General features: G+C 41.0%; 1 protein-coding gene across 2 annotated transcripts in view; it reads right to left on the reverse strand.

Moving 5' to 3' along the window:
* The window catches only part of SNTG1 (syntrophin gamma 1), a 471,471-nt gene that overhangs the window by 326,966 nt on the left and 123,899 nt on the right, over positions 1–20,606 (reverse strand). For both annotated transcript variants that reach the window (XM_057532135.1, XM_007168620.2), the window contains exon 2: positions 1,171–1,245. The gene's annotated coding sequence lies outside the window, so the exon portion shown is untranslated. The remainder of the gene's footprint in view (positions 1–1,170; positions 1,246–20,606) is intronic.

Here is a 20,606-nt window from a genome sequence, read left to right on the forward strand (position 1 = left end):
GTTTCCACGCCAGAGGTCAGGGTCCCCAGACACCAGGGCTGCGGCCTCACCTGCCACCGGCTGCAGTCATCAGGTCCCCACGTAAGCAAGGCTGCTGGAGCGCAGATCAGAGTTAGAAAGCGTGAAGAGAGTTGCTCGAATATGCAGTCAGTCTTGGACTCAAGACTAAGCGTTTCGCATTTGACAACTGTGTCATTTTTTCCATGATAGACAGTACAGTCAGCACAACTAGAAGCAGAGATGTTTTACTAGTGAAGCCAGTGGCTCTAACCTCACAAATATGCCTGAAAGGACTGGGAATTTGAATAACAAGTCTGGAGGCAAATGGGCCAACGGAAGTTACTTCCTGTGAGCAGATGTGACATTTAACACAAAGAGGGGGCAGAGCAGGGACAGATGAATCCAAGTACAAGGTCAAAGGTCTCAAACATCTTCACAGCACAGAAAAGCAGCAATAGCTTCAAACTTACCAGTTCAGATATTACGTATTTGTATTATAGTAACCTTGTTTCGGCAATTAGAAGGAAAATGCCCAGGAAGTCTGAGACCTCCTGAGCCTGGTGGGCAGGGCAGCAAGCACCATTCAGGGGCAAGGCACCCAGCTGGGAGCGCAGCTCACACAATGGCTGTCCAGCGTGCTCTTGCTCAGGGGGCTATTTTCCATTCAAATGGGAAGCCAGTCTAGCTCTAAATGTGGACAAACAAGTGGGAGGCACAAGTGAAATTCTACAGGTCAGGGCATAGACTATAAGAAATCCATCAACAGTGTATGCTGAGACATGTGCTTTGTAAGTACTCCGTGTGAGAGCAGGCGATGCGGGTAGAGTGTGTGTTATAGACCAAGTGTAGCATTTGTCCTCCTCATTTATCCTCTCCTGTGACTGCAGAAGGTGTGTCGAGGCTAGGATTAGCCACCCTAAATGAAGTTCCATCACCCCCTTTACAACTGCCTTTGCCCCTCTCGTCATTTATAACATCTGACCTGTCCTGGGCTGCAGTCGGGGTTTGCAGGGTACGATACTTTGAAATCCTGTAGAATGGGCTTTGCATAATGTGAAGTGAACACATACAATACCTGATGTTGGGAAATTTTAAGTAGGTAATAAATAACATTCTCTGGCAGAGCAATAACTTTACTCACAATGACTTATTGAAAAGTAACGGTCTTACTTGAATTTCAGTAGAGTAATATTTTCCTTTTGTGGAGGTCACTTCTCTGGCAATCTCAACATTCTGGAGGGTAGTCTAGATGCAGAAAGCAAAAATAAAGGCCTGTGAGCATTCAAAAGAGAAAGAGTGAAATCTATACACTGAAATTTACTCACTTTATCCATAAGGAACACATGCATCCCATTCACACTTACATCACATATAATTTTATGACATTTTATTGTCAGTTTCTCTCAAAGCCTTGTGAATCATCAAGAGGAGAAATAAGAATACAACAAAGGAGGCAAAAATATGCAATGGGGAAAGACAGCCTCTTCAATAAATGGTATAGGGAAAACCAGACAGCTACACGCGAAAGCATCAAACTGGACTACTTTCCCACTCCATATATACAAGTAAACTCAAAACGGATTAAAGACTTAAATGTAAGACCTGAAACCAAAAAATTTCTAGAAGAAAACATGAGCATTATGTTCATAACATTAGTTATAAACATTAGTCTTGACATTAGTCAAACATTACTCTGACATTAGTCTTGGTAATATTTTTTGGATATGTGTCCTCAGGCAACGGAAACAAACGCAAAAATAAACAAAACAGACCATATCAGACTAAAAAGCTTTAGCACAATGAAAGAAACTAACAACAAAAGAAAAAGGCTGCCTACTGAATGGGAGAAGATATTTGCAAATGATATATTCAATAATGGGTTTACATCCAAAATATACAAAGAACTCATATAACTTAATATGGGAAAAAAAGCAACCAGTGTAAAAAATGGGCAAAGAATCTGAATAGACATTTTCCCAAAGACATACAGATGGTCAACAGGCACATGAAAAGGTGCTCAGCAACACTGATCACCATGGAATGCAAATCAAAACCTCAATGAGAGGTGTCATGGACATATATACACTACCAAACATAAAACAGATAGCTAGTGGGAAGCAGCCGCATAGCACAGGGAGATCAGCTCTGTGTTTTGTGACCACCTAGAGGGGTGGGATAGGGAGGGTGGGAGGGATGGAGATGCAAGAGGGAAGAGATATGGGAACATATGTATATGTATAACTGATTCACTTTGTTATAAAGCAGAAACTAACACACCATTGTAAAGCAATTATACTTCAATAAAGATGTTAAATTAAAAAAAAAAAAAAACCTCAATGAGATATCACCTCACACCTGTCAGAATGACTAACAAATAGACAACAAATAACAAAAATCAAAGAAACAAGAAATAACAAATCAAAAAGACAACAAATGACAAGTGTTGGTGAGGATGTGGAAAAAAAGGAACGCTAGTACACTACTGGTTGGAATGTAAATTGGTGCAGCCTCTATAGAAAACAGTATGGAGGGTCCTCAAAAAATTAAAAATATTCAATCTAGGTATCAAAAGATCCAGCAAATTGACTTCTGGGTATTTTTCCAAAGAAAACAAAAACACTAATTAGAAAAGATATACTCACTCCTAGGTTCACTGAAGCATTATTAATAATGGCCAATATATGAAAGCAAGGTAAGTGCCCATCAATGGATGAATGGATACAGAAGCTGTGGTAGAGATATACAATGGAATACTACTCAGCCACAGAAAAGCCTGGAATCTTGTCATTTGCAGTTACAACATGGATGCACCTAGACAGTATTATGCTGATTGAAATTAGTCAGACAGAGAAAGACAAATGATGTATATCATTTATATGTGGAATCTAAAAAAACAAAACAAAACAAATGAACAAACATAACAAAACAGAAACAGAGTTACGGATACAAAGAACAAACAGGTGATTGCCAGAAGAGAGAGGCTAGGGGATGAGTGAAATAGGTGAGGGAGATTAAGAGGTACAAACTTCCAGTTACAAACCAAATGAGTCACATTGATGAATGTAGCGTGTGTGGAATATAGTCAGTAATACTGTAATGGCTTTGTATGGTGACAGATGGCAACTAGACTTATGGTGGTGGCCAATTTGTAATGTATAAAAATATTGAATCACTATGTTGTACACCTGAAACTAATATAATATTGTAAGTCAATTATATGTCAATGAAAATAATCCAAAAACCAAAAAAGAAGCAATAAGGTAGTAACTATATCCCAAATAGCTAATGTCATAAGATTAATTTCTGTAGAACAGATTTTAGGGAAATTGGCTTTAAAAGAAATACAAAAGTATATTTGGTAATCTGCCCAAAATTGTGTCTGCCAGTAGTTGGCATTTAGATCTAAACTGCCAATGTTGCAGCCTTTAGAATTAGATTCCAAGTTTAAATCATTGATAATATTTAAGAGCATTCCTTGTGAGGAAAAGCCTATTGATCTGATGCCAAGAGGTGATTATTATTTTTAATGAGACATAGCTATTAGCTCAGTTTTATAATGCAGGAGAGGGGCTGGCCTCTATGAATCAAGGCCTCAGCAACAGATTGCTAATTCTCAAGGCTAGAATGATGTTGCTGCTTCGGCCTCTTAATTTTTAATGATCCCATTTATGTTATCTGTCCTCTCATGAACCCAATTGCAGTTTGGAAAATAATACTTTAGTAACGTGATAGCCAGGTGAGATGTCGTACTTAATAGAGCAGTGATTCTCAGGGGAAGATCCAGGGAGGGACATGCGGCTGGCTGCACAGGAGTTGCTGGTATAGTTCAACAAAGACACTTCTGATTCACTAGATATATTCAGATTCTGAATCTGATCCAGATTTAAACAGAAACCTATAAATATGGCTATCTAGTAAACTTCCCGGAGAAAGCTGCACCTTGGCCAAGTCGGGAACCCTAAACTAGAGTATAAGCTCACGGGCTGCGGCGGGAATAATTCTGGAATGGCTCCTAGTTCCTGCCCTGGTGTACACTCTGGATGACGCCCTCCCTGTGACTGTGGGCTGAGCTCGTGGCCTTGATGTATTGATATTTTACTCATGGGATGAGATTCCATTAGATGACAGAGGTGAAGGGATTTTGCAGCTGTAATATCCCAAGTCAGTTAATTTTGAGTTAAGCAATTTGAGAAGGATTATCCTAGGTGGCCAGTCTTGGTCAGGTAGGAACTCTCACAAAGGGACAGAGATTCACACTCTTCTTCCGGCTTTGCAGAAGGGAGCTGCCTGGCTGGGAGATGCCCACACCCCCTATAAGCTCAGAGCAACCAGTGGCTGACACACACACAGGGAATGGGGAAACGGGTCCTACACACAGGGAAATGGATTCTGCCAATGACTCAAATGCACTTGGAGAAAGACCCCAAACTCAGGAGGATAACACAGCCTGGCTGACACTGTGACTGTAGTTCTTTTTTAACCTCTGAGTGTGTGGAAGTGAAAAATATTGTGACTACTCTATGGTTTGGTGCCACTGCCTTGGTTCATGCTAAGGCACTAGCAGTTTTACCCGCCATTGCTTTTGCACCTGGTGCAAATGTAAACACAGTCCAACAGGGAAATAAAAACTTAGTGTTATCATGAATATAGTTTTGACCTCTCAGACTTGCTAAGAGGGTCTCACTCCCCCCAACCCCAACACACACACAACGTCCTGTGGACACCACTTTGACAAATATCGCTAAAGTGAATCAGACAGAAATGAGCTTATAGTTTAGTAGAAGAGAAGAATCTTATATATGCTGCACATCAGAAAGTAATAAATGACATGGAAGTCCAAAGTGCTCTGGGAATCCAGGGGCAGGTGAAAGTATTCTCCTTTTAGTAGGATCCCAAGAAAACATTCTTAGAGGAGCTAATAATGTTTTACAAATTTGGAAAAGCATAAGACCTAAAACGGTAAAATTCCTACAAGAAAATACAGGAGAAAAAGCTCCTTGAACTTGGTCATGGCAATGATTTTTGGATTTTTTGACACCAAGAGCACAGGTAACAAAAGCAAAAATAAACAAGTGAACAAGCCGGGCTACATCAAACTAAAAAGCTTATGCACAGTGAAAGAAATAATTTTAAAAATGAAATGGCAACCTATAGAATGAAAGAAAATATCTGCAAACCTTCTATCTGATAATGGGTTAACATCCAAAATATATAAGGAACTCATACAACTCAATAAAAAAAAATCGTATGATCTGATTTTAAAATAGCCCAAGGCCCTGTCTAGCTATATTTCCAAAGAAGACATACAAATGGCCAACAGTCACACAAATATGTGCTCACCCTTGCACACTGTTGAATGTAAATTGGAACAGTAACGATGGAAAACAGTATGAACTTTCATCCAAAAATTAAAAATAGAACTACCATTTGATCCAGCAATCCCACTTCTGAATGTATATCTAAAGGAAATAAAATCATTATCTCAAAGAGATACCTGCACTGCCATGTTCACTGCAGCATTATTTACAACAGCTAAGCCAGGGAAAAAACCTAAGTCTGTTGACAGATAAATGGATAAAGAAAACATTGTATATACATATAATGAAATATTATTCAACCATAAAAAATAAGGAAATTCTGCCATTTGTGACAATATGGATGAACCCTGAGGACATTATGCTAAGTGAGAGAGACAGAATATTAGTAAACAGCTCTAATTACGACCAAACCGGACACCAAGAATTCCAGAGACAAAGATAAATGGAAAATGAGAACACAGTCAAAAGCATAAACAAATGGTAAAGGACATCATTTGTGAAGAAGTATTAGCATAAACAAAGCAATCTGCAGATACTAATAACATTGGAACACCTACAGAATCAGAACTGTAAACCACCGAAATTATCATTGGCAACTATGAAACACAAAATTACTAGGTAGAATATGTTTAAAAAATTGAAAGGTGAATTAGAAAAAGAAGCTGTAAGAATAAACTCTATCAAAATTTATCAGATAGGTTTGAAAAAGAATAAGAAGATCTTATAAAAATGGCATACATAATAAATCAAGGATTAATGAAGAGTTAAACAGTAAAACCAGTGAAATCAGTGAATTAGGCAGATCTCAAGCAAATACTCTGCAAGTGGAATAAAAATAACCCAGATGTGGAAGTTATGAGAGGTTAGGCACTAACATGCATCTACTCTGAGTTCTGAAAGGTGAGAATAGACAGCCTGGCCAGAAGCCATCTCTGAAAGGATAATAATGAAATTTTCTAGAACAATGAGGAAGATTAAGTCAGTTTCAAGGTCATCATATCTCAAAACTGTAACAGTGGAGAGACACTATTTAAAGACATAATGGTTAATCATTTTCCAAACTGCTGAAATAAGTAACCCTTCAGATTCAGGAAAATTAAAATAATAGAGATAATTAAGAAGACAACCACACCTAAAATATCACAGTGAAACTTTATAATAGTATAAACAAAAAGAAATATTAAATTAGCCACAGGGAAGAACCAGACTACCAACATCACAGCTTTATTCCCAACGGAAAGTATGGAAGGCGTAAAAAGGGAATTAAACCATCAGAGAGCACTGAAAGAAAATAGCTTTTAACGAGGACAAAAACAAGCAAGATTTTTTTACACCAGCAAAATTTTAAAAAATGTGTTGGCAAGTGACCCTTATTAAAAGATGTCATAAGTGGTCTTGTGGAATTTTAATACAAATAAAATAAAACTCTATTCTGCTCTGGCTTAGGAGGTAGAAATCCACACACACACACACACACACGCACGCACATACGTGCTCAAGATGAACAAGCACAGCGAGTCTGGCTGATGGGGGGTGCGTCACCCGTAGCATTTCTTTACCCTCAGAAGAAACTGTGGCCATGCCACACCTGGGACAAGCAACCCCCAACGTAAGCATCCTGTTCCCCTCCAAATGCCCTTCTTCCTCGCCACCACCGCAACTGCCGAGCGAGTTAGCTGGTGCCTCTCCCAGGGTTGGGGTTCTCACACTGCCTGATTTCCAGCATCGCACAGAACAAAGATTTGCCTCATAGATGCTTATTGATTGGCTGATGATCCCAATCATCTCAACGGGGACCTTACAGAACAATATATTATCTTAACGCCATAACAAATTGTGTGACATTTCACTCTGGCGCCGAAAATTATAGCTTCATTACGATATGCAACAAAGCCACAAGGTTTTCTGTTACATGTGAAAATCTTCAGACATCATTCACTGAATTTGGAAATATGGATCCAACTGAATGAAATTACTGAACTATCTGAGTTCACTCATCACCAAGAATCACTGTGAATCTTCCTGCAAACCGTCTCATCTCCTTTCAACTCCAGGGACTCACTCTTGGCTCTAGTGCTTTGCAATCTTGGCAGGTATCTGGGGGATGTGCACAGTGGGCACATGAAAGATAATCAGCCGTTTCTTCAAATAGCACCATTGTAAAGTAAATTCATCCCTCAGTCCTGTAAATGGAGAGGGCGCTTTCTTTTCTCCCTTTCTGAACTCTCCAAGAGCAGAGACCATACCATGACACATCTTATGGACCTGCTCTTGTTTTTTAGGGTTTCACTAATGGACTCTCAAGAAAATTGTTTGGAGTAATTGTAGCATATCTTTGGGAATTTTAACCGAGTCTAATGTTGGCAGACATGACACAGGCATTCTGTTTTCCAGGTCAATAACATTTCATATATTGCAGCCCTTCTGGGAGGGCCATTCAGCAGTATGTATTAAAGCCTAAATCATTTACATCCTTTTGACTAAGTAGGGCTTAAGGAAATAAGTCATATCAATAGATATCCATGCATAGGAATGTGTACGACAATGTTATATTAAAAACAAAAACAGATTACATGTCCAAATATGAATCATTGGTTTAAAAAATGTGTTACGTACATTCAGGATAATATTTTGTTGCCATTTAGAACTCTTTAAAAGCTTTTTGATGACATAATTTCCTCATGCTGTGTGTCTGCTATGGACTGAATCATGTCCTCCGAAACTTCACATGTGGAATATCCCACCCCAAAGCGACCGTATTTGAGACAAGCTGTGCCCGGATCCCTGACCACTGGACAGGGGGCATAGCAGGTGCACTTCGCCTTGAGCCTGTGGTCCCAGATGGGACTGCAATAGTAACCGAGACGGCGCTGACCATCTCCTCCCTCTCTGGGCACACGGCTTCCTCTGCCTTTCAGATCACTCCCTTCTCTTGTCTCCTTCCTCACCAGTAATACTTGTTGGTTCTTCTGTTGGTTCCAGCTGATTTCTCCTGCAATCCATGCATTTTGGAAGGCACAGAGCCTCAGGTTTCAGAGCACTTTTCTCCATACGGTCTCTTCCAAGGTGATGCTGTCCAGCCTCAGAGTGTCAGATGCCATCCTGGCGTGAACGATGCCTCAGAGCAGGACGCAGGGCCCTGCCGGGCCTCTCCTGGGACCTCTTCGCACAGCCTCTCGTGGTTTGCTCCCTGCCACTTCCTCCAGGCCCCTGCAGCTGCGACATCCCACCGAGTGCTTTCCCCGCCAGGTGAACCGGCACCGAGCGCTCCACCCTTCACCCTGCTGTCTTCATTCTCAATACTGCTAACTGCAATCTAGTGCACTATTTATTTACACGTTTGCTTACTTAGTGACTGTCCTCTCCACAAGAAGATGAACCCCTACTACAGTCTTTGTTTTGTTTACTGCCACGTTTCCACACCTACACTAGTGCATGGAACATAGAAACCACAACTCCAACATCCGCTGAATGAATTAGGAGAATCCACTGTAGGCAGGGGTGGGGGGAGGCAGCGGTTGTGATGCTGAGACATCAGTGCTGTGAGGCAGGGGGCGCAGATCTTGTCATTTACACTAGGGTGGAGGTGACCAGGCAGAGTAAAAACAGTGTCTTAGCCCGTGCCCCCCTCCTAGTCTCTTACACTGACACAGTAGCCCTCAAATTCATCTCCCCACCTTCAGCCTCACCCTAACCCTCTCCTCCTCTGCGCTGCCTGGGAGGACTTTAAACCCAGGACACTCAGACTGTATAGGAGGGTCCTCCGTGCTGACTACTGTGCTGAAGCCATTCCGAAGCAGTTATTTTTTCCCCCAAATGTGCTGCACTTGAGGTTGCTCTCCACAAATCCCTTTCCAAAGCCCTAAATGCTCTGTGCCCTCTTCTTCCTGGTGAAAACCTACACTCATTCAGTAGACGGTTCAAACATGTCGGTTCTAAGGATGCCCCTGACCTCTTCCTCATTCAGGTGCACTGGCCACCACTTCCTCTATGCTCCCGAAGCCAAACCCTGCATGCCCTTCTGTTGGTCACCGTGGGTCTATTGGTTTATTGATCTGTTTATCATAACCGATTCGAGCACAGGGATAAATCCCATTCATCTCTGAGCCTCTCTCAGCCCAGACCTAAAATAATATTCAACTAATATCAAATCCATGCTCCAGTAAGCAAATGGAAATGTGGACGTGGTGTGTAATGAGGAAGAAGAGAAGGAAAATTTGAGAGGAGGGAGGGAGATGAGTGGACATTGTGTGAAGTTTATGAAGTCGTCCTCACAGAATACATAGGTTACAAAGGAGGTTAAAATAACCCAAGCCCTGAGCTTGGAAGAGCAGGTAAAGAAGGTGTCAAGTAGTGATAAACAAACAAACAAAAAAACCTTAGGAAAGACTGACCCAAGTGGTGGAATCTATGTTTCAAGATTTCATTTTTTATCAAATGATTTAAAGAGAAAAACTATTCCTATAATTGAAACATCTGGAAATTAGTTACTGCTTTTCACAATTAATGATGATTAGTGATTTTGAGATAGTTCTAATTTTAATAGAATATAAAGGATCTCTTTTCCTAGTATTCAATATTTTGTTTTATATATGTTCTTTTGTCTAGACAGGAACACTATAAAAAAAACCAAAGAAAATTCTGAAAGGCTATGTGAAGTATAACTAATGAGAAAACATCATAAATGCATGAACAGACACATGAAAACCAATAAATAGTTCTTTCTTCCCATTGATCTTTTTAATATCTGCTTCATATAATGGCAGCTATGAACAAACTTCTCCATTGGTAAACACACAAACAGAACCAATATATCAATTCAAATAATGACAAATGCTTACAAAAATGAAAATAAAAATCAAGGAAGACTATAGAGTTCTTCAGTTGTATTCTTTTATGTGATATTTAAATTTTTGATTTATCTATTTATTACCATATGATAGAATGTTATTTAAGAACTGCCAGGGTTTTAATATAAAATAGAATTCAGTTATTAATGCACATAGGATAAAATAAAACCAGACTTCTTTCAGAAAGCTTTGAGGACAGAGTCTTGGTAAGGGGAGTGAATAACCATGAATAAGATTGCCACTTTGAGACTGTTTCTTGTTGACTGGGGTTGCGCTTTGCAAGAGATTATCTTTTCCCATCCCTCAGTGGAGCAAGCCTGAGAGTCAGAGAAAAGTTCATTTCCAGGCCGGCTCCTGCGTTGACACAGCTGGACCCGAGGAAGTGTTTCTCACTGAGATCGCAGGAAACGACCAATTCGAGGTCAGATCTATGCCATGGCTTCTGTTTCTTGGATCTTTTTTCATTGCAAAGAACATGAAAGAGGCCTGAAATTACTCTGACAACCACTGAGAGAATATCATCAAAGCTGGACCTGTTTTTGTAGTGATTTTGGATAATTCTAGTCTCCTGTCCAAAGTGAGTCCCGTCATCTAGGCTCTGAATCTCAACTCTCTCAAAAACCATACCCCGTAAGTTATCCATGGATTCCCTCTCTTTCTGTTATCTTTCATGTAACCTTTCAACAGTTTTTTCTCCTTAAGTACACCTACCTCAGTGTACTGTCTCTCAATTTTTAAAATTAAAAAAAGAATGCACTCCACCCACTCAGGCCCCCTGGCTGTCATTCTATCTCTCCTTCCCACCACAGCAAGAATACTTGAAACTGTTCTCTACCCTCACTGATTGCATTTCCCCCAAACCCAGGGGACACGTGCGTGCCCTTCTCTTGCCTAATCTCTCTGTTCACGTCATGACCCACCATGTCCTTGGTCAACACCGCCATCCCATCTTACATTCTAAGCCCCATTGGAAAGCTCCTCTTTCTGTGTCTTTTCCATGTTGCTGGTGACTTCAAGAGTTCTGTTCTTCCTCTTCTCTTATGAGCTCTGCATATCTGACTAACCTGGGTGACTTCTTCAGTTCCACTGGTTCAACTATAACCTGTGTCATAATAACTGCCATAAAGACATCACACATTCTCAACTCAAGGATCTCATCTTCTCTGAAAGATGTCCTGATATTTATCCACTACCATCAGGACAGGTTGCGTTTCACACATTTTATGCAATTGACTGAACCTTGGTAAAACATCCGTTTTCTTTATATTGGCCTAAGTAACTCCTACTCAACAATGTAGACTATTTAAGCCCCACCTCCTCACGGACAGTCTTCCCAAGCATCGCAGATTGGAATGGCAGTCCCTTTTCTTTGCTCTCATAACGTCCTCTGTTTATTATATTGATGATTCTTTTCAGGGGTTGAATTGTATCCTCCAACTAAATATGTTCAAGTCCTAACAATAGTGCCTCAGATTGTGACCTTACTTGGAAACGAGGTCAATGCAGATGTCATTAGTTAAGAGAAAGTCATACTGGAGTAGACACAGCCCTTAATCCAACATGACTGGGATCTCTGTAAGAAGAGAAGAGATTCACAGGAAGAGGGCCATGTGACAAGGCAGGCAGAAACCAGAGAGATGCAGCTTTGAGCTAAGCAGTGTCAAGCGTCCACAGCCACCACCAGAGGCTGGGAAGGGGCAGGGATGGATTCTAATACCCAGAGTCTCAGAGGGAGCTGGGCCCTCTTGAAATCTTGATCTTGGACTTCTAGCCTCTAAAACTTTGAGAGAATAAATTTCTGTTGTTCTAAGCTACTCAATTTGTGACACTTTGCAATTGGAACCCCAGGAAACTAATACAGCTGTTGGTACTAGAAAGTGTGGTGCTGCTTTAACAAATACCTAAAAATGTGGAAATGGTTTTGGAACTGGGTAATGGGTAGAGGCTGGGAGACTTCTGCTTAAGAGAAAAAGCCTGAATAGTTTCGAAGAGCTGTTGTTAGAAATATGGACATTCAAGGTGCTTCTGCTGAGACTTTAGAAGGAAATGACGACCATGTTATTGGAGCGCTGAGGAAAGGCAATCCTGGTTATCAGAGTCAGGGGACGTGGCTGAATTCTACTCTGGAGTGGGGGCAGAAGCAATGAACTTGGACGTTCCGCTGAGGTCTCTAAGCAAAGCACGGAAGGTGCATACTGTTTTCTCCTAGGTGTCTGCAGTAAACGGTGAGAGAAAAGAGATAAATTGAGGGGGTAATTGTTAATAAAAAGGAGCCAGCACTTGATGACTTGGAAAAGCCTCAGACGGTGTGCTCTAGAGACCGGCAGGCATGTGGCTAGAGGACTGTGGACAAAGAGATTTGGTGTATGACTCACGGACACAACCGAGCGTCTCCACAGAAGCCAGGGGTAGAGACGCGTTATACAGGAGTGATCTGTGGAGGACCCTCTCCTCCGATGGCCTGGGCGCCATGAGTTGCACAAAAGGCCAACAAAGTTTCTGAGAGTTTTATACCAGTAGAAACACTGCCAGCGCGGATGAGAGAGAGAAACGAGACAAAGTGAAGGAAGAGTGACCCCAAGGGCAGAGCCACAGATTCGGAGGCCTGGCCGCACAGGACCTAGGGCTGAGGGCAGGGCTGCTACCCCAGGAGGCCCAGAGGGTAGAGCATCAAGCCACAGAGAATTACTTTTTGAAACCTAATGGAATTTGCCCTGCTGGGTTTTGGCCTTGTCTGGGACCCACGTCTCCCTCTTTCCTTCTAATTTCTCCCTTTGAAAGGGGAATATCTACCCTATGCCCATCCCACCATTGTGGATACCTTGTTTTCCACAAGTGGAAGTGGATACCTTGGACATGGATACCTTGTTTTCTAGCTTCACAGGCCCCCAGAAGGACAGGATTTGCCCCGATAAATCACACCCTGAGCCTCAGATGACAAGATTTGGGGCTTTTTGAGTTGATGACATTTGAATGGGATTTTGGATTTAGGGTTAACGCTGGAACAGTTACAACTTTTGAGGATGTTGGGATGACGGAATGAATTTTGATGATGATGGTGATGGGGGTGGATTTTGATGATGATGGTGATGGGGGTGATTAAAAGAATATGTGGAGGGCTTCCCTGGTGGCGCAGTGGTTGAGAGTCTGCCTGCCAATGCAGGGGACACGGGTTCGAGCCCTGGTCTGGGAAGATCCCACATGCCGCGGAGCAACTAGGCCCGTGAGCCACAATTACTGAGCCTGCGCGTCTGGAGCCTGTACTCCGCAACAAGGCCGCGATAATGAGAGGCCTGCGCACCGCGATGAAGAATGGCCCCCACTTGCCGCAACTAGAGAAAGCCCTCGCACAGAAACGAAGACCCAACACAGCCATAAATAAATAAATAAACCCAAAGTTAAAAAAAAAAAAGAATATGTGGAATAGCCAAGTGCTTACTTTCTAGGTCAAAATGTAAAGCTTACCAATACAGATGGAGTTTATTGTAGATGCCTCTCTGATCATATTGCTAGCCTTCACCTTGGAGGCAAATGCCATCATAAACCTGTTGATTTCTAATTTCCATAGATTTCTTTCCTACACACGTGAATACTTAAGAACTATATCATAAATATCTGACATTTGTTTAGGAAGTGTATGCTCTAATTTTTTAAAAGTTACTCAGTAAACATATCCATTGGAAGCTTTACATTATCTTATTTTGTTTTGCTTTTTCTATGTGTTTTTCTGGCCATCTTTTTTTATTAAACATTGATTTATTTATATTTGTTCCCCAAATGATCTGACCTGCTTTTATACCTTTCTGGGGTTACATTAAATTAGTAAATAACAGCAAAAATTTAAGTTTAAAGCAAATGAATATCTTCATAATCTTCCCAAACATTACAAAGACCTTAAATATTGATTGAAGTCATCATCTCCCTATCTTAGATGATACTGTTGTCCAGCACCTTAGATCTTCCTTGTTTTCTTAACCAGTTTTTCTATCACCACTTATTCAGAAGACTGTTCTTTCCCCATGTGTATTCTTGGTCTCCTTATCAAAGATTAGTTGACCATATATTCAGCAGATGTTGGTCAAAGGGTACAAACTTTCAGTCGTAAGAGGAATAAGTTTTACGGATCTAAGGTACTGCATGGTGACTACAGCTAATAACACTGTACCATATACTTGAAATTTACTAAAATAGTAGATCATAATTGTTCTCACCACACACACAAAATGCTATGTTTGGTGATGAATGTGTTAATTAGCTTGATTCTGGTAATCATTTCACAGCATACAGGTATAAAATCGTCACCATGTTGTACACTTGAAATATATATATATAATTTTTACTCTTCAATTATAACTCAGTAAAACTGGGACAAAAGATACACGTGTAGAACAGTTAATTAATTTATTTATTTAAGAAGAATTTCAGATGCTTGAGCAATCATATATAAACTGTTAAATATAGTCTATATATATATATATATTTCTTTTTATTTATCTTTCTTCATATTTGTGGTTTCTGAAGCTGAAGATCTTTGTCTTTCCTCAACTCGAAAACATGTCAAATAGTGTTTCTCTCATTATCATTGTCTCTTTCTGAAACTGGCAAAAAATATCTATGTGAGAGCATCTCATTTTTACTTCTTTGTTTCTTAACCTCTCAATTTCAATTTCCATTTTCAAGTCTATATTCAGAATAATTTACTTAGTTATATTTTATGGGGTATTCCTTTAGCTGTGATACTTTACTGATTATCCTCTATCCTCACAGTTTTAACATGGAACCTTTTTTTCCAGATACTCATTTGTTTCTTTTTCAAATTTGTGTAAACAAATTATGTTGTGTTATTGTTCAAAATCTTGATTTCCATTTGTAACAACTACAATAAACCTGGAGGACATTAGCTAATAAGTGAAATAAGCCAGACAAGGACAGATATTGTATGATCTCACTTACATGTGGAACCTAAAAATTCAAACTCGTAGAAGCAGAGAGTTGCCAGGGGCTGTGTGGTGAAATTTTTGTGGGATGAATACCACTGCTTTGTGTTTAGGTTTTCTTCTGATCTTAATAACAGAAGTTTGTTTTCTGCTGTGATTGGTAATGGTGAATATGTGAAAATATGAAATCATTTTTGGTTGTTCTTAACCTTGAGAAACCCGTAATATGTGAGTTGAGGGTGGTTTTTCCATAACACAATTGCGGGAACTTTCAAGTCTGAAACATTTCTCCACCTGGGACGGTGTACATTTAACCCCAGGGTCCTGGGAGGACCAGGTGTGAGGAACACTCCCACGAGCAACAACTCGGGTCCACTCAGAACCCAGGCCAACAGTCATGCCCCATGTTCTCAACATTTTTTTTTGCAGACAGACTGATATTTTTTCTGTACTATATATCTGGATTTTTGAGCATCTTGGAGTTAAACTGAAGCTTCCGATCAAAACTTTTTAGGCCCTTGCTGACCCCTCCCACTAGTTCATAGGTTGAAGCCCTACCCATCCCCCCGCCATGTGATGGCATTTTGAGATGAGGCCTCTGGGAGGTCATGAAGGTAGGGCCCTGATGATGGGATTAGTGCCCTTAAAGAATAGATACCTGAGAGCTTGCTGTCTGCAAATGCAGGAAGAGGAGGTCCTGTGAGCACAGAGCAGGGTGGAGGCTGCCTAAAGCCAAGACAAGATGCCTGGAATGAAACCTACCTTGGTGGCACCTTGATCTAGGACTTCAAAATCTCTAGAACTGTGAAAAATACATTTCTGTTGTTTAAGCCCCAGACTCTGTGGTATTTTGTTAGCCACCTGAGCAGATTATCGTGCTTGCCCCGTCCTCCGCATGGACAGAAAAGCAGGACTTTCTTCTGCTCTGCTGTAAACCCTTAACACAAGAACCCCGCAGTCAGTACTCCTGGCCCCAGAACAATGCTCCCCGCCCCATGATAGCACAGAGCAGTGCCTGCTACACAGTCGGCACTCAGTAAGTCTCTGTTGCATGAATACAGAAGCTTATAAGTTAAGATACGAGCACTTGCAGAGAATAAAGTTGTCTGCCATGTTCAATTCTTCATGAAATGCTATTCTGACTCAATGTTAATCACGTGAATTCTTAGTGTTGCTGGATGTTTTAGTAACTTCATTATCTGTCTGACCTGGCACAAACATGCATGAGAGTTAAATGGATGTATAGTCTCAAGTTACTAAACTGAGACATGAACGTAACATGTATTTGCAAGTTATGACCACATAATGCCATAGAGATAAAACTGAGTTCTGTGACTCATGGGATGAACATATGGGTAGAATGGAGAAAACGCTCTTTGAAAGTTGTGTCATTTTAATTGAGCACTGGCTATGAACTGAGCATGGTACTAAAAACATAAGCACATTACCTCATTTACTTTTCAGCACTGCATAAGGCAGGTTCAATTACTTTCTCCACTTTATAGGAGGAGAAACAAAAAATCTAACTTGCCCAATGTTCAGTCACGGTATTGGGTTGGGAACCTAAGTACGGGGAGCGATATTCATTCATTTATTTCAATGTTCACTTGTGCAGGCCCTTCTGAAAGAATGTACATACTTATTACTGCTGCTTTTGGGCCCATACATTTTAGCAACTTTGCTACAGGTCTGGATGAATGCGTCCTACAAGAGGGTTTTTAATTGTGTAAGGTAACCTCTTTTTAAATTTCTACAACCTCTTCTCTAAAGACAGAAGCTCTTGTTGTGAGTGAGACATTCAAATGCACAAGGTACTTCCTTGCTCATGCCTTAATCACAGGCGTGGATTCACTCACTTTGTGCTCCGTGTGTGTCCGCCTCATTCCCCTTCACTGTCGGCAATGGATGGAGAAAATGAACATATCGGTACTGATACTGAGATAAGCATATAGTTTCTCTATGTAAATCTTTTTTTCCCCTGCAATATATTAGTTGGTTTTGTCAGGTGTGATTCCTCATTAGAGGGTAATTAGAGTCCCACAGTAGAAACTTAACATGCAGTGCTATTCAGTTCAAGTGATTTAAAATTTGATCCCTCACATTTGTTTGCACTAAAAGACATTTCTTTAGGCTTTCTCCCCAATCTAATGACCAGTTTAGCATGATAATGACGCACATAAATTTGCAAGCCACCTAAGGCATACAGAAGTGATACTGGAAGCCGTGTTCAGATGCAGGGGCTGGCGGCCACACAGATGCATCACAGTCAGATAATCCAAGCAATCGGACTGACAAAACATACTGAAAGGGAACCCAAGAAAAATAAATGGGGGTATCATTTTCTTGACTAAAGAGAACAAGTCTTAATGGTATGCTTTTTGGTCAGAGAGTTCATAGGTTGAGTGAGTTAACACTGGAAATATGAAGATATTAGGTTTGGGCGTTCTGATATGAAGATTAAAACTTAATCAAAATAGCATTGAAAGTGATAGGAAACTCACTGTCGATCTCGAATGTTTCTATCAGGTCAAAGCTGGGTCTGGACCAGGAAGCATCTGCAGACACTGCAGGGCAGCTGCCGGGCCCCGGGACAGTCATCTGTAAGAGGATCCCGGCCAGAGGAGACCCTCGCTCCCCCTCAGGGGCCAGAAGGGACAGCCTGCAGTGGCCACTTGTTGTGACTGAACCCCTTGCCTGTCACTCAAGATGAGGAAGCCTGATGGTCTTTACTTTCAGTTCTACTCACTCACCCTGTAAGTTCATTACGACCTCAGGGCCACCTTATTACTCGAAAAGCAACAGCGAACTGCTTTCTAAAGCGCCTGTCTCACGGAGACCACGCGTCTCAGTCTGAAAAGGGGGCAGCAGCCTCAGTTTCCACGTCTGCATCCAGAGAATCGCTGCTTCACTGTCTCCCAGGAATTACTTCCTTTCTCCTCTAAAGAATCGATCACCTACTGAGTCAGGACACACTATGCTCTCTCTGATATTGTACCTCAAATTTCCCCATCCTTATCTACCAGGCGACTGGAACTTCCAGATTTCTATCTCTGCCTGCACAGGCCCTAAATCCCCTGAACTTCTTTGCTATGGTTATGATTTTAAAAGTTTGCCAACTTCATACTTTCCACTCCTGAGGACAAGACTTGCATCTAACTTGGCGTCTTCTGGTCCTCGCAGCTCATGGATTTTATTTTGTTCGCCCGCCTTCCTGTCTAACCTGGATAATATTTTCAACTGTTTCAAATGTTTTTTCACTGACAGTGTCAAGTCCCATACCTTCCTTCTTGAGAATCATCAACATTAGGGTCTGTATAATACAAGGAAAAAAAAAATGTATCTTAAGCCTCTGTCTTCTGAAGTTAATACCCATCCTTTTCTCTTCCATCAATATTCAACTTTTTGAAAGGATATACTCATCTAATTTCTCACTATTGGTTAGCTATTTATTATTAACTTATTTTACTCAAATTTATGTACATTCTAGTGAACAATTATGAAAAAAAAACCTCACTTTTGTCCCATTCAAACCAATCTCTTCTCCTGTATCTGTTATTGTTATAAATCTCCTCACAAAACTAGTCTGACGTAGCCAATTTAATTTGGTTATTCTGAGTCCAAGAACCTTTGTCTGAGAGTCTTTGAGATTTAGTCACATGGTCCTTTCAGAAGTTAAAATCACCTATTTTCACTACTCAGCAGTGTAGATAATGACATCCCTGAAGGTTCCTACCCTCTCTTATTGCCCATCCCTGTACCTTCGCCAGCATGTGACCATTTGTGCTTAGGTGTATTGACCCAAGAGGGCTGCTGTAGCACCAGCCATCAGGCACTCACACAACAGAGTTAATAGGGTGGCAGCAAAGGGTCATCAGGACAGCCAGAGACAGTTCTTCTTATGAGCCTCAGTTCTTTAACATAGGTCTTGCTGGCCAGAATTGAGTCATATGCTCTTTTCCAGATTAATCAATAGTATAGGGAATTCTGTGACTCTGTTTGGTTTGAAGTCATCATTTTTTTATTCCCTGGGTTAGACTCATTGACACATGAGCCAGATAGGATTTCTGTTGGTGAGGAAGACATGCATTTGAGTCAGAGTGAGGGTAATTGTTGGGCTATTGAAGATATCTGCTAAAGAATGACTTCCGTACACACTCTCCATGCCTTCCTAACTTGACGTAATAAAAAAACGGCTTAGTAAAACTAATGATTGCTGAATAGCATTATGATGATAACGATTATCCTCTAGATTTATTTCCCAATCCTATCCTATGCCCTCTCTAATATGCTCAAAATGACCATTAAAAACAGAGTCAAAATATTACATGCATTTCCCTTAGTATATTTTGTTCCTCTGCTTGGCCAATCTCCCATGTTTTCAAACACTTCTAAATGGATATCTAAGGGGTGAGAGCTGCTAATTACTGAGCCATGAACATTTACTATAAACCAGGAATAACAAATATTTAACATTTACTATTATGTCTGAAGAATGTTGCTAAGCATATTTACTTAAATGTGCTCATTTACTATAAACCCAGGTGTCTTCCATTTATATGTGGGACACTCATGGGCACTGAGAATTTACAAAATCTGCCCAAGGTTACTAACTCGTAGCTGAAGGGTGTGAATTCAAAACCAAACCCTGGTCTAATGTGAGAGCCATGATTTTGAATGTTGTATGTGAGGTGGCTCACCTCATTCTCACAGCTCTATGAACTTGATAGCATTAGCCCCATTTCACAGAGCAGGAAGTGGGGATTCAGAGATATTCAATAATTTGACCAATATCAGAGCTCTTGCTAGGCAGAACTGAGACCCGGCTTGGGCTTGTCTGGCACTAAAGCCTGTGCCTTTAGCTCACCATCTTAGGGGCAGTAGGATGTTACTCCTTTTATGAAACGTTCCTTAATTCTCCCAACACCAATACGCCTCTACCCCACACGGCACTCCACACGAAGGCAGCGAGCAAGCCGTGCGATGAGCGCTTACACACCTTCCTACGGGCACTCAGCGTTGAGGTGCTCACGTGGCACCTGCACGCTGACTCAGCGCACCTCCTGATGCACTCAGCACCGTACGATGGCCGCTGAGCACATGAGACAAGGCTTCCCAGTCTGGCGAGTGCTGGGCGTTTTGTGTACCATACAAGGGCACTTAGCACACCTGGCCCCAGGCCCGCAGCACCTGCTTGACGGGCACCAAGGACACAGCTCACCGCCCAGTGGCATCTTTCTGTTACACCAAACACGAGCCCTGCGAGTTTACATCTTTTATCCACAGGACCTTGCACAGTACCTAGTACGGAGAGTGAATTCAATAGTAGAGTACAATAGTTACCTTAGTAAAATTTAAAAAAACCTTTATATTTTATGTGCTTGTCACTGAAAAACACATGTTCTAGTACTACATATTTAAACTTCCCAGACACTAATTAAATACTTGAGTGATTACTGTGTGACACACATTCATAAATACAGAAAAAAACCTGATGCCTATTT

The sequence above is a fragment of the Balaenoptera acutorostrata genome, chromosome 17 (genome assembly GCF_949987535.1).
Source record: "Balaenoptera acutorostrata chromosome 17, mBalAcu1.1, whole genome shotgun sequence".
Taxonomy (NCBI): Eukaryota; Metazoa; Chordata; class Mammalia; order Artiodactyla; family Balaenopteridae; genus Balaenoptera; species Balaenoptera acutorostrata.